This window comes from Arachis ipaensis, chromosome B6 (assembly GCF_059453495.1).
Source record: "Arachis ipaensis isolate K30076 ecotype BB chromosome B6, ASM5945349v1, whole genome shotgun sequence".
Classification (NCBI taxonomy): Eukaryota; Viridiplantae; Streptophyta; class Magnoliopsida; order Fabales; family Fabaceae; genus Arachis; species Arachis ipaensis.
This window is the reverse complement of record NC_142441.1, coordinates 60,258,426-60,273,396: the sequence shown is the minus strand read 5'-3', so window position 1 is coordinate 60,273,396 and position 14,971 is coordinate 60,258,426.

The window sequence follows — 14,971 nt, the reverse complement described above, 5'->3', positions numbered from 1 at the left end:
GGCATGTGTTCATAGGGAATGATGATGACTGTCACAATCACCACATTCATGTTGAGGTGCGAATGGATATCTTAGAAGCAGAATAAGTTGAATTGAATAGAAAAACAGTAGTACTTTGTATTAATTCATGAGGAACAGCAGAGCTCCACACCTTAATCTATGGTGTGTAGAAACTCCACCATTGAAAATACATAAGTGATAAAATTCAGGCATGGCCGAATGGCCAGCCCCCATGATCTAAGAACTAAACGTCCCAAAATGTCTAATACAATAGTAAAAAGTCCTATTTATACTAAACTAGTTACTAGGGTTTACAGAAGTAAGTAATTGATGCTTGAAGTTTACACGTGCAGAGGCTTCTTTTGGAGTTGAACGCCAAGTTGTAACGTATTTTTGGCGTTCAACTCTGGTTCGTGACGTGTTTCTGGCGTTTAACTCCAGACTACAGCGTAGAACTGGCTTTCAACTCCCTTTTGCGTTGTCTAAACTCGGGAAAAGTATGGACTATTATATATTGCTGGAAAGCCCTAGATGTCTACTTTCCAACGCCGTTGAGAGCGCACCATTTGGATATCTGTAGCTCCAGAAAATCCACTTTGAGTGCAGGGAAGTCAGAATCCAACAGCATCAGCAGTCCTTCTTCAACCTCTGAATCTGATTTTTGCTCAAGTCCCTCAATTTCAGCCAGAAAATACCTGAAATCACAGAAAAACACACAAACTCATAGTAAAGTCCAGAAATGTGAATTTAACATAAAAACTAATAAAAACATCCCTAAAAGAAACTAGATCCTACTAAAATCATACTAAAAATAATGCCAAAAAGCGTATAAATTATCCGCTCATCACAACACCAAACTTAAATTGTTGCTTGTCCCCAAGAAACTAAAAATAAAATAGGATAAAAAGAAGAGAATATACTATAAATTCCAAAATATCAATGAAACATAGCTCCAATCAGATGAGCGGGACTTGTAGCTTTTTGCCTCTTGAATAGTTTTGGCATCTCACTTTATCCATTGAAGTTCAGAATGATTGGCATCTATAGGAACTTAGAATTCAGATAGTGTTATTGATTCACCTAGTTCAGTATGTTGATTCTTAAACACAGCTACTTTATGAGTCTTGACCGTGGCCCTAAGCACTTTATTTTCCAGTATTACCACCGGATACATAAATGCCAGAGACACATAATTGGGTGAACCTTTTCAGATTGTGACTCAGCTTTGCTAAAGTCTCCAATTAGAGGTGTCCAGGGTTCTTAAGCACACTCTTCTTTTGCTTCGGACCTTGACTTTAACCGCTCAGTCTCAAGTTTTCACTTGACACCTTCACGCCACAAGCACATGGTTGAGGACAGCTTGGTTTAGCCGCTTAGGCCAGGATTTTATTCCTTTAGGCCCTCCTATCCACTGATGCTCAAAGCCTTGGATCCTTTTTATTTACCCTTGCCTTTTGTTTTTAAGGGTTATTGGCTTTTTGCTCTTGCCTTTTGGTTTTAAGAGCTTTTGGCTTTTTCTGCTTGCTTTTTCTTTTTCTATTTTTTTTTTGCCATTTTTTTTTCTGCAAGCTTTTGTATTCACTGCTTTTTCTTGCTTCATGAATCATTTTGATGATTTTTTAGATTATCAAATAACATGTCTTCCTTGTCATCATTCTTTCAAGAGCCAACATATTTAACATTCTAAAACACCAATTTCAAAAAGACATATGCACTGTTCAAGCATTCATTCAGAAAACAAAAAGTATTGTCTTCACATAAATATAATTAAACTAAGTTCAAGGATAAATCAAAACTCATGTACTTCTTGTTCTTTTGAATTGAAAACATTTTTCATTTAAGAGGGGTGATGGATTCATAGGACATTCATAACTTTAAGACAAAGTTGCTAAATACTAATGATCATGTAATAAGACACTAACATAGATAAGCACTTAACATAAAGAAAACGAAAAACAGAAAATTTGAGAACAAGGAATGAGTCCACCTTAGTGATGGTGGCGTTTTCTTCTTGAGGAACCAATGATGTCCTTGAGCTCTTCTATGTCTCTTCCTTATCTTTGTTGCTCCTCCTTCATAGCTCTTTGATCTTTTCTAATTTCATAGAGGATGATTGATGAGCGGATAATTTATACGCTTTTTGACATTATTTTTAGTATGTTTTTAGTAGAATCTAGTTATTTTAGGGATGTTTTCATTAGTTTTTATGTTAAATTCATATTTCTGGACTTTACTATGAGTTTGTGTGTTTTTCTGTGATTTCAGGTATTTTCTGGCTGAAATTGAGGGACTTGAGCAGAAATCAGATTCAGAGGTTGAAGAAGGACTGCTGATGCTGTTGGATTCTGAACTCCTTACACTCAAAATGGATTTTCTGGAGCTACAGACTCAAAATGGCGTGCTTCCAATTGAATTGGAAAGTAGACATCCAGGGCTTTCCAGCAATGTATAATAGTCCATACTTTGCCCGAGTTTAGACGACACAAACTGGCGTTCAACGCCAGTTTTCTGCCCAATTCTGGCATCCAGCGCCAGAAACAAGCTGCAAAGTGGAGTTCAACGCCCAAACTGGCACAAAAGCTGGCGTTCAACTCCAAGAATGACCTCTACACGTGCAACACTCAAGCTCAGCCCAAGCACACACCAAGTGGGCCCCAGAAGTGGATTTATGCATCAATTACTTACTTCTGTAAACCCTAGTAGCTAGTTTATTATAAATAGAACTTTTTATCATTGTATTCACAGTCTTGGTTACTCCGATTCCCCTCTGGGGCCGAGATCAATGAACTCTATTCACTTATGCAATTTTAACGGTAGAGTTTCTGCACTCCATAGATTAAGGTGTGGAGCTCTGCTGTTCCTTAAAGATTAATGCAAAGTACTACTGTTTTTCATTCAATTCAACTTATTCTGCTTCTAAGATATTCATTCGCACTTCAACCTGAATGTGATGAACGTGACAATCATCATCAATCCCCATTAACGCGTGCCTGACAACCACTTCCGTTCTACTTTCGATTGAATGAGTATCTCTTAGATCTCTTAATCGGAATCTTCGTGGTGTAAGCTAGAATGATGGCGACATTCAAGAGAATCCAGAAAGTCTAAACCTTGTCTGTGGTATTCCGAGTAGGATTCAATGATTGAATGACTGTGATAAGCTTCAAACTAGCGAGTGCTGGGCATTAGTGACAGACGCAAAAGGAGGGTGAATCTTATTCCAGCATGATCGAGAACCGACAGATGAATAGCCGTGCCGTGACAGGGTGCGTTGACCATTTTCACTGAGAGGAGGGGATGTAGCCACTGACAATGGTGATGCCCTTGCATAAAGCCAGCCATGGAAAGGAGTAAGACTGATTGGATGAAGATAGCAGGAAAGCAAAGGTTCAGAGGAACGAAAGCATCTCTATTCGCTTATCTGAAATTCTCACCAATGATTTACATAAGTGTTTCTATCCCTATTTTATTAATTATTTTCGAAAACCCCACTACTATTTTATATCCGCCTGACTGAGATTTACAAGGTGACCATAGCTTGCTTCATACCAACAATCTCTGTGGGATTTGACCCTTACTCACGTAAGGTATTACTTGGATGACCCAGTGCACTTGCTGGTTAGTTGTGCGAAGTTGTGAACCATGGTATTGGCATCATGTCTTTGGCGCCATTACCAGGGAAAGAAAGAGCGATGAATTTTACATAATCAAAGTGTAATCACAATTTCTGCTTACCAAGTTTTTGGCGCCGTTTCCGGGGATTGTTCGAGTTTGGACAACTGACGGTTCATCTTGTTGCTCAGATTGGGTAACTTTCTTTTCGTTTTCTTTTCAAAAAAAAAATTTCAAAATTTTTCAAAAATCTTTCAAAAAAATTTCTCACTTGTTTTCGAAAAAAATAAAAAAAAATGTTTTCAAAAATATATTTTTCTTCAGAATTTTTAAGAATGAATTCTAGTGTTTCATAAAGCATGTTGAAGCCTGGCTGGCTGTAAAGCCACGACTGTAGGGCATGTTAGGTGTGTCATGTCTGAGTTACATACTAAAGCTTGGCTGGCTATTAAGCCATGCCTGACCCTTTGATTGGAGCTTTAGACTAAAAAGCATAAGATTCCTGGAATTCATATTAAAAATTTTGGAATCCTTATTTTTATTTTTCCCAATAATTTTTGAATAAAAAATATACAAAAAAATTAGAAAATCATAAAAATCAAAAATATTTTTTGTGTTTCTTGTTTGAGTCTTGAGTCATGTTATAAGTTTGGTGTCAATTGCATACTCATCTTGCATTTTTCGAAAATTTTCATGCATTCATAGTGTTCTTCATGATCTTCAAGTTGTTCTTGGTAAGTCTTCTTGTTTGATCTTTGCATTTGCATGTTTTGTGTCTTTTCTTGTTTTTCATGTGCATTCTTGAATTCTTAGTGTCTAAGCATTAAAGAATTCTAAGTTTGGTGTCTTGCATGTTTTCTTTGTATTAAAAATTTTTCAAAATTGTGTTCTTGATGTTCATCATGATCTTCATAGTGTTCTTGGTGTTCATCTTGACATTCATAGCATTCTTGCATGCATTCATTGTTTTGATCCATAACTTTCATGCATTGCATCATTTTTCTTGTTTTTCTCTCTCATCATAAAAAGTCAAAAAAATCAAAAAAATATCTTTCCCTTTTTCTCTCTCATAAATTCGAAAATTAGATTTGACTTTTTCAAAAATTTTTAAAATCAAGTTGTTTCTCATGAGTCAAATCAAATTTTCAATTTAAAAATCTCATCTTTTTCAAAATCAATTTCAAAAATCAAATCTTTTTCAAATTTCTTAGTTATTTTTGAAAATTCCAAAAATATTTTTCAAAAATCTTTTTCTTAATTTTTATATCAAATTTTCGAAAATAACAATAATAATTAATGTTTTGATTCAAAAATTTCAAGTTTGTTACTTACTTGTTAAGAAAGATTCAAACTTTAAGTTTTAGAACCATATCTTGTGATTTCTTGTGAATCATGTCATTAATTGTGATTTTAGAAATTCAAATCTTTTTCAAAAACTAATTCCAATCATATCTTTTCAAAAATATCTTCTTATCTCGTCTTTTTTTCAAAAAAAAATTTGATTTCAAAATATCTTTTCTAACTTCCTAACTTCTTATCTTTTCAAAATTTGTTTCAACTAACGAACTAACTTTTTGTTTGTTTCTTATCTTTTTCAAAACTACCTAACTAACTTTCTCTCTCTCTAATTTTCGAAAATATCTCTCTCTTTTTCAAAATTTCTTTTTAATTAAACTAATTATTTTATTTTTATTTGAATTTTCGAAAAACTATTAACCCTTATCAAAACTATTTTCAAAAATCACTAACTCTTTTTCAAAAATTATTTTCGAAAATTCCCCTTCTCTCTCATCTCCCTTTATTTATTTATTCATCTACTAAAACTTCATCTCACCCAAATTCGAACCCTCTCTTCCATCTGTGTTCGAATTTCTTCTTATTCTTTTCTTCTACTCACACTGGGACCTCTATACTATGGTAAAAAGGACCCCTATTATTATTATTTTTCTGTTCACTCTTTTTTATATGAGCAAGAGCAAAGACAAGAATATTCTTGTTGATGCAGATCCAGAACCTGAAAGGACTCTGAAAAGGAAACTAAGAGAAGCTAAAATACAACAATCCAGAGATAACCTTTCAGAAATTTTCGAACAAGAAGATGAGATGGCAGCCGAAAATAATAATAATGCAAGGAGAATGCTTGGTGACTTTACTGCACCTAATTCCAATTTACATGGAAGAAGCATCTCCATTCCTGCCATTGGAGCAAACAACTTCGAGCTGAAACCTCAGCTAGTTTCTCTGATGCAGCAAAACTGCAAGTTTCATGGACTTCCATCTGAAGATCCTTTTCAGTTCTTAACTGAATTCTTGTAGATCTGTGATACTGTTAAGACTAATGGAGTAGATCCTGAAGTCTACAGGCTCATGCTTTTCCCATTTGCTGTAAGAGACAGAGCTAGAATCTGATTGGACTTTCAACCCAGAGACAGCCTGAACTCTTGGGATAAGCTGGTCACGACTTTCTTAGCCAAGTTCTTTCCTCCTCAAAAGCTGAGCAAGCTTAGAGTGGATGTTCAAACCTTCAGACAGAAAGAAGGTGAATCCCTCTATGAAGCTTGGGAAAGATAAAAGCAGCTGACCAAAAAGTGTCCTTCTGACATGCTTTCAAAATGGACCATCCTGGATATATTCTATGATGGTTTATCTGAGTTATCAAAGATGTCATTGGATACTTCTGCAGGTGGATCCATTCACCTAAAGAAAATGCTTGCAGAAGCTCAAGAACTCATTGACATGGTTGCTAATAACCAGTTCATGTACACTTCTGAGAGGAATCCTGTGAGTAATGGGATGCCTATGAAGAAGGGAGTTCTTGAAATTGATACTCTGAATGCCATATTGGCTCAGAACAAAATATTGACTCAGCAAGTCAATATAATTTCGCAGAGTCTGAATGGAATGCAAGCTGCATCCAACAGTACTCAAGAGGCATCTTCTGAAGAAGAAGCTTATGATCCTGAGAACCCTGCAATAGCAGAGGTAAATTACGTAGGTGAACCTTATGGAAACACCTATAATCCATCATGGAGAAATCATCCAAATCTCTCATGGAAGGATCAAAGGCCTCAACAAGGCTTTAATAATGGTGGAAGAAACAGGTTTAGCAATAGCAAGCCTTTTCCATCATCCACTCAGCAACAGACAGAGAACTCAACAAAATACTTCTAATTTAGCAAACTTAGTCTCTGATCTATCTAAGGCCACTGTGAGTTTCATGAATAAAACAAAGTCTTCCATTAGAAATTTGGAAGCACAAGTAGGCCAGCTGAGTAAAAGGATCACTGAAATCCCTCCTAGTACTCTCCCAAGCAATACAGAAAAGAATCCAAAAGGAGAGTGCAAGGCCATTGAATTAATTACCATGGCCGAACCCACAAGAGAGGAGAAGGACGTGAATCCCAAGGAGGAAGACCTCCTGGGACGTCCAGTGATCAATAAGGAGCTTCCCTCAGAGGAACCTAAGGAATCTGAGACTCATCTAGAGACCATAGAGATTCCATTGAACCTCCTTATGCCATTCATGAGCTCTGATGAGTATTCCTCTTCTGAAGAGAATGAGGATGTTACTGAAGAGCAAGCTGCCAAGTTCCTTGGTGCAATCATGAAGCTAAATGCCAAATTATTTGGCATTGATACTTGGGAAGATGAACCTCTCTTGTTCATCAATGAACTAAGTGATCTGGATCAACTGACATTGCCTCAGAAGAGACAGGATCCTGGAAAGTTCATAATACCTTGTACTATAGGCACCATGATCTTTAAGTCTCTGGGTGACCTTGGTTCAGGGATAAACCTCATGCCCCTCTCTGTAATAGAGAAACTGGGAATCTATGGGGTGCAAGCTGCTAAAATCTCATTAGAGATGGCAGACAATTCTAGAAAACAGGCTTATGGACAAGTAGAGGACGTGTTAGTAAAGGTTGAAGGCCTTTACATCCCTGCTGATTTCATAGTCCTGGATACTGGAAAGGAAGAGGATGAATCCATCATCCTAGGAAGACCTTTCCTAGCCATAGCAAGAGCTGTGATTGATGTGGACAGAGGAGAATTGATCCTTTAATTAAATGAGGACAACCTTGTGTTTACAACTCAAGGATCTCTCTCTACATCCATGGAGAGGAAGCATAAAAAGCTTCTCTCAAAGCAGAGTCAAAGAAAGCCCCCACAGTCAAACTCTAAGTTTGGTGTTGGGAGGCCACAACCAAACTCTAAGTTTGGTGTCAAACCCCCATATCCAAACTCTAAGTTTGGTGTTGGGAGGTCTCAACAAAGCTCTGCACATTTGTGAGGCTCCATGAGAGCCCACTGTCAAGCTATTGACATTAAAGAAGCGCTTGTTGGGAGGCAACCCAATGTTTATTTATCTAATTTTGTTTTTGTTTTTCAAGTTTTCTTAGGTTCATGATCATGTGGAGTCACAAAATAAACGAAAAATTTAGAAACGGAATCAAAAACAGCAGAAGAAAAATCACACCCTGGAGGAAGCACCTGTCTGGCGTTCAACGCCAGAACAGAGCATGGTTCTGGCGCTGAACGCCTAAAATGGGCAGTGTCTGGGCACTGAACGCCCAAAATGGGCATCATCTGGGTGCTGAACGCCAGAATGGCACCCTGGAGAAGAGCTGGCGCTGAACGCCCAGAACAAGTATGGTTCTGGCGTTCAACGCCAGAAATGGCCAACAAATGGGCGTTGAACGCCCAAAATGGGCACCAACCTGGCGCTAAACGCCCAGAGTTGCGTGCAAGGGCATTTTGCATGCCTAATTTGGTGCAAGGGTATAAATCCTTGAACACCTCAGGATCTATGGACCCCACAGGATCATCTCAGGATCTGTGGACCTCACAGGATCCCTACCCACCTCACCCTCTCTTTCTCCATTCATGACCATCCCTTCTGTTTTCTATTCACCACTCACATCCATACACACATCCCTCCATCTCCTCCATATCTTCTTCTTCTTCTTCTATTCTTTCTTCTTTTACTCGAGGGCGAGCAACATTCTAAGTTTGGTGTGGTAAAAGCATACACTTTTTGTTTTTCCATTACCATTGATGGCACCTAAGACCGGAAAATCCTCTAGAAAAGAAAAAAGGAAGACAAAAGCTTCCACCTCCGAGTCATGGGAGATGGAAAGGTTCATCTCCAAAGCCCATCAAGACCACTTCTATGATGTTGTGGCCAAGAAGAAGGTGATCCCCGAGGTCCCTTTCAAACTCAAAAGAAATGAGATCCCGGAGATGCCTCAAATGCATTTTCCTCCACAAAACTATTGGGAGCAAATCAACACCTCCCTAGGAGAACTGAGTTCCAATATGGGACAACTAAGGGTGGAACATCAAGAGCACTCCATCATCCTTCATGAAATAAGAGAAGATCAAAAAGCAATGAGGGAGGAGCAACAAAAACAAGGAAGAGACATAGAAGAGCTCAAGGACATCATTGGTTCCTCAAGAAGGAAACGCCACCATCACTAAGGTGGATTCATTCCTTGTGCTTATTTCTTCTATTTTTCGTTTTCTATGTTATGTGCTTATCTAGGTTTGTGTTTTCATTACATGGTCATTAGTAGTTAGTAACTATGTCTTAAAAGTTATGAATGTCCTATGAATCCATCACCTCTCTTAAATGAAAAATGTTTTAATTCAAAAGAACAAGAAGTACATGAGTTTTGAATTTATCCTTGAACTTAGTTTAATTATATTGATGTGGTGACAATGCTTCTTGTTTTCTGAATGTATGCTTGAACAATGCATATGTCTTTTGAAGTTGTTATTTAAGAATGTTAAATATGTTGGCTCTTGAAAGAATGATGACTAGGAGACATGTTATTTGATAATCTGAAAAATCATAAAAATGATTCTTGAAGCAAGAAAAAGCAGCAAAGAACAAAGCTTGCAGAAAAAAAATAAAATAAAATAAAATAGGCGAAAAAAAATAGAAAGAAAAAGAAAAAGCAAGCAGAAAAAGCCAAAAGCTCTTAAAACCAAGAGGCAAGAGCAAAAAGCCAATAACCCTTAAAACCAAAAGGCAAGGGCAAATAAAAAGGATCCCAAGGCTTTGAGCATCAGTGGATAGGAGGGCCTAAAGGAATAAAATCCTGGTCTAAGCGGCTAAACCAAGCTGTCCCTAACCATGTGCTTGTGGCGTGTAGGTGTCAAGTGAAAAATTGAGACTGAGCGGTTAAAGTCAAGGTCCAAAGCAAAAAAAAGAGTGTGCTTAAGAACCCTGGACACCTCTAATTGGGGACTTTAGCAAAGCTGAGTCACAATCTGAAAAGGTTCACCCAATTATGTGTCTGTGGCATTTATGTATCCGGTGGTAATACTGGAAAACAAAGTGCTTAGGGCCACGGCCAAGACTCATAAAATAGCCGTGTTCAAGAATCATCATACTGAACTAGGAGAATCAATAACACTATCTGAACTCTGAGTTCCTATAGATGCCAATCATTCTGAACCTCAATGGATAAAGTGAGATGCCAAAACTATTCAAGAGGCAAAAAGCTATAAGTCCCGCTCATTTGATTGGAGCTATGTTTCATTGATAGTTTGGAATTTATAGTATACTCTCTTCGTTTTATCCTATTTGATTTTCAGTTGCTTGGGGACAAGCAACAATTTAAGTTTGGTGTTGTGATGAGCGGATAATTTATACGCTTTTTGACATTGTTTTTAGTATGTTTTTAGTAGAATCTAGTTACTTTTAGGGATGTTTTCATTATTTTTTATGTTAAATTCACATTTCTGGACTTTACTATGAGTTTGTGTGTTTTTCTGTGATTTCAGGTATTTTCTGGCTGAAATTGAGGGACTTGAGCAGAAATCAGATTCAGAGGTTGAAGAAGGACTGCTGATGCTGTTGGATTCTGACCTCCCTGCACTCAAAATGGATTTTTTGGAGCTACAGAACTCTAAATGGCGTGCTTCCAATCGCATTGGAAAGTAGACATCCAGGGCTTTCCAGCAATGTATAATAGTCCATACTTTGCCAGAGTTTAGATGACGCAAACTGGCGTTCAACGCCAGTTCTCTGCCCAATTCTGGCGTCCAGCGCCAGAAACAAGCTGCAAAGTGGAGTTCAACGCCCAAACTGGCACAAAAGCTGGCGTTCAACTCCAAGAATGATCTCTACATGTGCAACACTCAAGCTCAGCCCAAGCACACACCACGTGGGCCCCGGAAGTGGATTTATGCATCAATTACTTACTTCTGTAAACCCTAGTAGCTAGTTTATTATAAATAGAACTTTTTATCATTGTATTCACAGTCTTGGTTACTCCGGTTCCCCTCTGGGGCTGAGATCAATGAACTCTATTCACTTATGTAATTTTAATGGTAGAGTTTCTGCACTCCATAGATTAAGGTGTGGAGCTCTGCTGTTCCTCAAAGATTAATGCAAAGTACTACTGTTTTCTATTCAATTCAACTTATTCTGCTTCTAAGATATTCATTCGCACTTCAACCTGAATGTGATGAATGTGACAATCATCATCATTCCCCATGAACGCGTGCCTGACAACCACTTCCGTTCTACTTTCGATTGAATGAGTATCTCTTAGATCTCTTAATCGGAATCTTCGTGGTGTAAGCTAGAATGATGGCGGCATTCAAGAGAATCCGGAAAGTCTAAACCTTGTCTGTGGTTTTCTGAGTAGAATTCAATGATTGAATGACTGTGACGAGCTTCAAACTCGCGAGTCCTGGGCGTTAGTGACAGACGCAAAAGGAGGGTGAATCCTATTCCAGCATGATCGAGAACCGACAGATGAATAGCCGTGCCGTGACAGGGTGCGTTGACCATTTTCACTGAGAGGAGGGGATGTAGCCACTGACAACGGTGATTCCCTTGCATAAAGCCAGCCATGGAAAGGAGTAAGACTGATTAGATGAAGATAGCAGGAAAGCAAAGGTTCAGAGGAACGAAAGCATCTCTATTCGCTTATCTGAAATTCTCACCAATGATTTACATAAGTATTTCTATCCCTATTTTATTAATTATTTTTGAAAACCCCACTACTATTTTATATCCGCCTGACTGAGATTTACAAGGTGACCATAGCTTGCTTCATACCAACAATTTCTGTGGGATTCGACCCTTACTCACGTAAGGTATTACTTGGACGACCCAGTGCACTTGCTGGTTAGTTGTGCGAAGTTGTGAACCATGGTATTGGCATCATGTTTTTGGCGCCATTACCAGGGAAAGAAAGAGCGATGAATTTTACATAATCAAAGTGTAATCACAATTTCTGCGCACCAATGATTGAGTGCTCTTGATGTTCCACCCTTAGTTGTCCCATGTTGGAACTTAGTTCTCCTAGGGAGGTATTGATTTGCTCCCAAAAGTTCTGTGGAGGAAAGTGCATCCCTTGAGGCGTCTCAGGGATTTCTTGGTGATGAGCTTGTTCATGCGTCTCTTGTTTGCTCCATCCTTTTCTTAGTGATGGGCTTGTCCTCATCAATGAGGATATCTCCCTCTATGTCAATCCCAGCCAAATTGCATAGATTGCAAATGAGGTGAGGAAAGGCTAACCTTGTCACAGTGGAGGTCTTGTCAGCCACCTTGTAGAGTTCTTGAGGTATAATCTCATGAACCTCCACCTCTTCTCCAATCATGATGCTATGGATCATGATGGCCCGGTCTATAGTAACTTCAAACCGGTTGCTAGTGGGAATGATTGAGCGTTGAATGAACTCCAACCATCCTCTAGCTATAGGCTTAAGGTCCAGTCTTCTCAGTTGAACCGGTTTGCCCTTTAAGTCAATCTTCCATTGATCTCCTTCCACACATATGTCCATGAGGACTTGGTCCAACCTTTGATCAAAGTTAACTCTCCTTGTGTAGGGGCGTGCTTTCTCTTCCATCATTGGCAAGTTGAACGCCAACCTCACATTTTCCGGACTAAAATCTAAGTAATTCCCCCGAACCATGGTGAGATAATTCTTTGGGTTCGGGTTCTTACTTTGATCATGGTTCCTAGTGATCCATGCATTAGCATAGAACTCTTGAACCATTAGAATTCCGACTTGTTGGATGGGGTTTGTTAGAACATCCCAACCTCTTCTTTGGATCTCATGTCGGATCTCCGGATACTCATTTTTCTTGAGTTTGAAAGGGACCTTGGGGATCACCTTCTTCTTGGCCACAACATCATAGAAGTGGTCTTGATGGGCTTTGGAGATGAATCTTTCCATCTCCCATGACTCGGAGGTGGAAGCTTTTGTCTTCCCTTTCCCTTTTCTAGAGGATTCTCCGGTCTTAGGTGCCATCAATGGTAATGGAAAAACAAAAAGCTTTATGCTTTTACCACACCAAACATAGAATTTTTGCTCGCCCTCGTGCAAGAGAAGAAAGAATAGTAGAAGAAGAAGAAGATATGGAGGAGAGGGAGAGAAAGTTGTGTTTCGGCCAAGAAGGGGAAGAGAGGGATGTGTTGTGTGAAAATAAAGAAGAATGGAGAGGTTTATATAGTGGAGGGAGAGGGGTTAATGTTCGGCCATATGGGGTGGGTTTGGGTGGGAAAGTGATTTTGAATTTTGAAGGTAGTGGGGTTTATGAGGTAGGTTTATGGGGAAGAGTGGATGGACCTAAGTGGTGAATGGGTAATAGGGAAGAGAGCTTTGAGGTGATTGGTGAAGGGTTTTGGGGAAGGGTGTTTATTGGGAAGAGAGGATGAACATTGAGAAGAGGGAAGAATATGAGTAGAGGTAGGTGGGGATCCTGTGGGGTCCACAGATGCTGAGATGATCCTGTGGGGTCCACAGATCTTGAGGTGTCAAGAATTTGCATCCCCGCACCAATTAGGCATGTAAAATGCCTTTGCATGCAATTCTGGCGTTTAAATGCCGAATTGGTGCTTGTTCTGGGCGTTCAGCGCCCAGATGCAGCATGTTTCTGGCGTTGAACGCCAGTTCTATGCTTGTTTCTGGCGTTCAGTGCCAGCTTTCCTCAGTGTGCATTTCTGGCGTCTGAACACCAGAATGCTCCTTGTTTCTGGCGTTCAACGCCAGATCCATGCTCTGTTCTGGCGTTGGACGCCAGCTAGATGCTTGATGAGCGGATAATTTATACGCTTTTTGGCATTGTTTTTAGTGTATTTTTAGTAGGATCTAGTTACTTTTAGGGATGTTTTCATTAGTTTTTATGTTAAATTCACATTTCTGGACTTTACTATGAGTTTGTGTATTTTTCTGTGATTTCAGGTATTTTCTGGCTGAAATTGAGGGACTTGAGCAGAAATCAGATTCAGAGGTTGAAGAAGGACTGCTGATGCTGTTGGATTCTGACCTCCCTGCACTCAAAATGAATTTTCTGGAGCTACAGAACTCGAAATAGCGCGCTTCCAATTGCGTTGGAAAGTAGACATCCAGGGCTTTCCAGAAATATATAATAGTCCATACTTTGGCCAAGAATAGACGACGTAAACTGGCGTTCAACGCCAGCCTTCTGCCCAAATCTGGCGTCCAGCGCCAGAAAAGGATCCAAAACCAGAGTTGAACGCCCAAACTGGCACAGAAACTGGCGTTCAACTCCACAAATGGCCTCTGCACGTGCTACACTTAAGCTCAGCCCAAACACACACCAAGTGGGCCCGGGAAGTGGATTTATGCATCAATTACTTACTCATGTAAACCCTAGTGACTAGTTTATTATAAATAGGACCTTTTACTATTGTATTAGGCATCTTTGGTCTCAGTTTTAATCCATTGTTCATCTTAGGAGACTATTGATCACGTTTTAGGGGGCTGGCCATCTCGGCCATGCCTGAACCTTCACTTATGTATTTTCATACGGTAGAGTTTCTACACTCCAAAGATTAAGGTGTGGAGCTCTGCTGTTCCTCAAAGATTAATGCAAAGTACTACTGTTTTCTATTCAATTCATGTTATTTCACTTCTAAGATATCCATTCGCACCCAAGAACGTGATGAAGGTGATGATTATGTGTGACGCTCATCATCCTTCTCCCTTATGAACGCGTGTCTGACAAACACTTCTGTTCTACATGAAATAAGCTAGAATGAGTATCTCTTAGATCTCTTAACCAGAATCTTCGTGGCGTAAGCTATAATGATGGCGGCATTCAAGAGAATCCGGAAGGTCTAAACCTTGTCTGTGGTATTCCGAGTAGGATTCAATGATTGAATGACTGTGACGAGCTCCGAACTCGCGATTGCAGGGCGTTAGTGACAGACGCAAAAGGATAGTAAATCCTATTCCAGCATGATTGAGAACCGACAGATGAATAGCCGTGCCGTGACAGGGTGCTTGAGCATATTATTCACTGAGAGGATAAGATGAAGCCATTGACAAGGGTGATGCCTCCAGACGATTAGCCATGCCGTGACAGGGCATT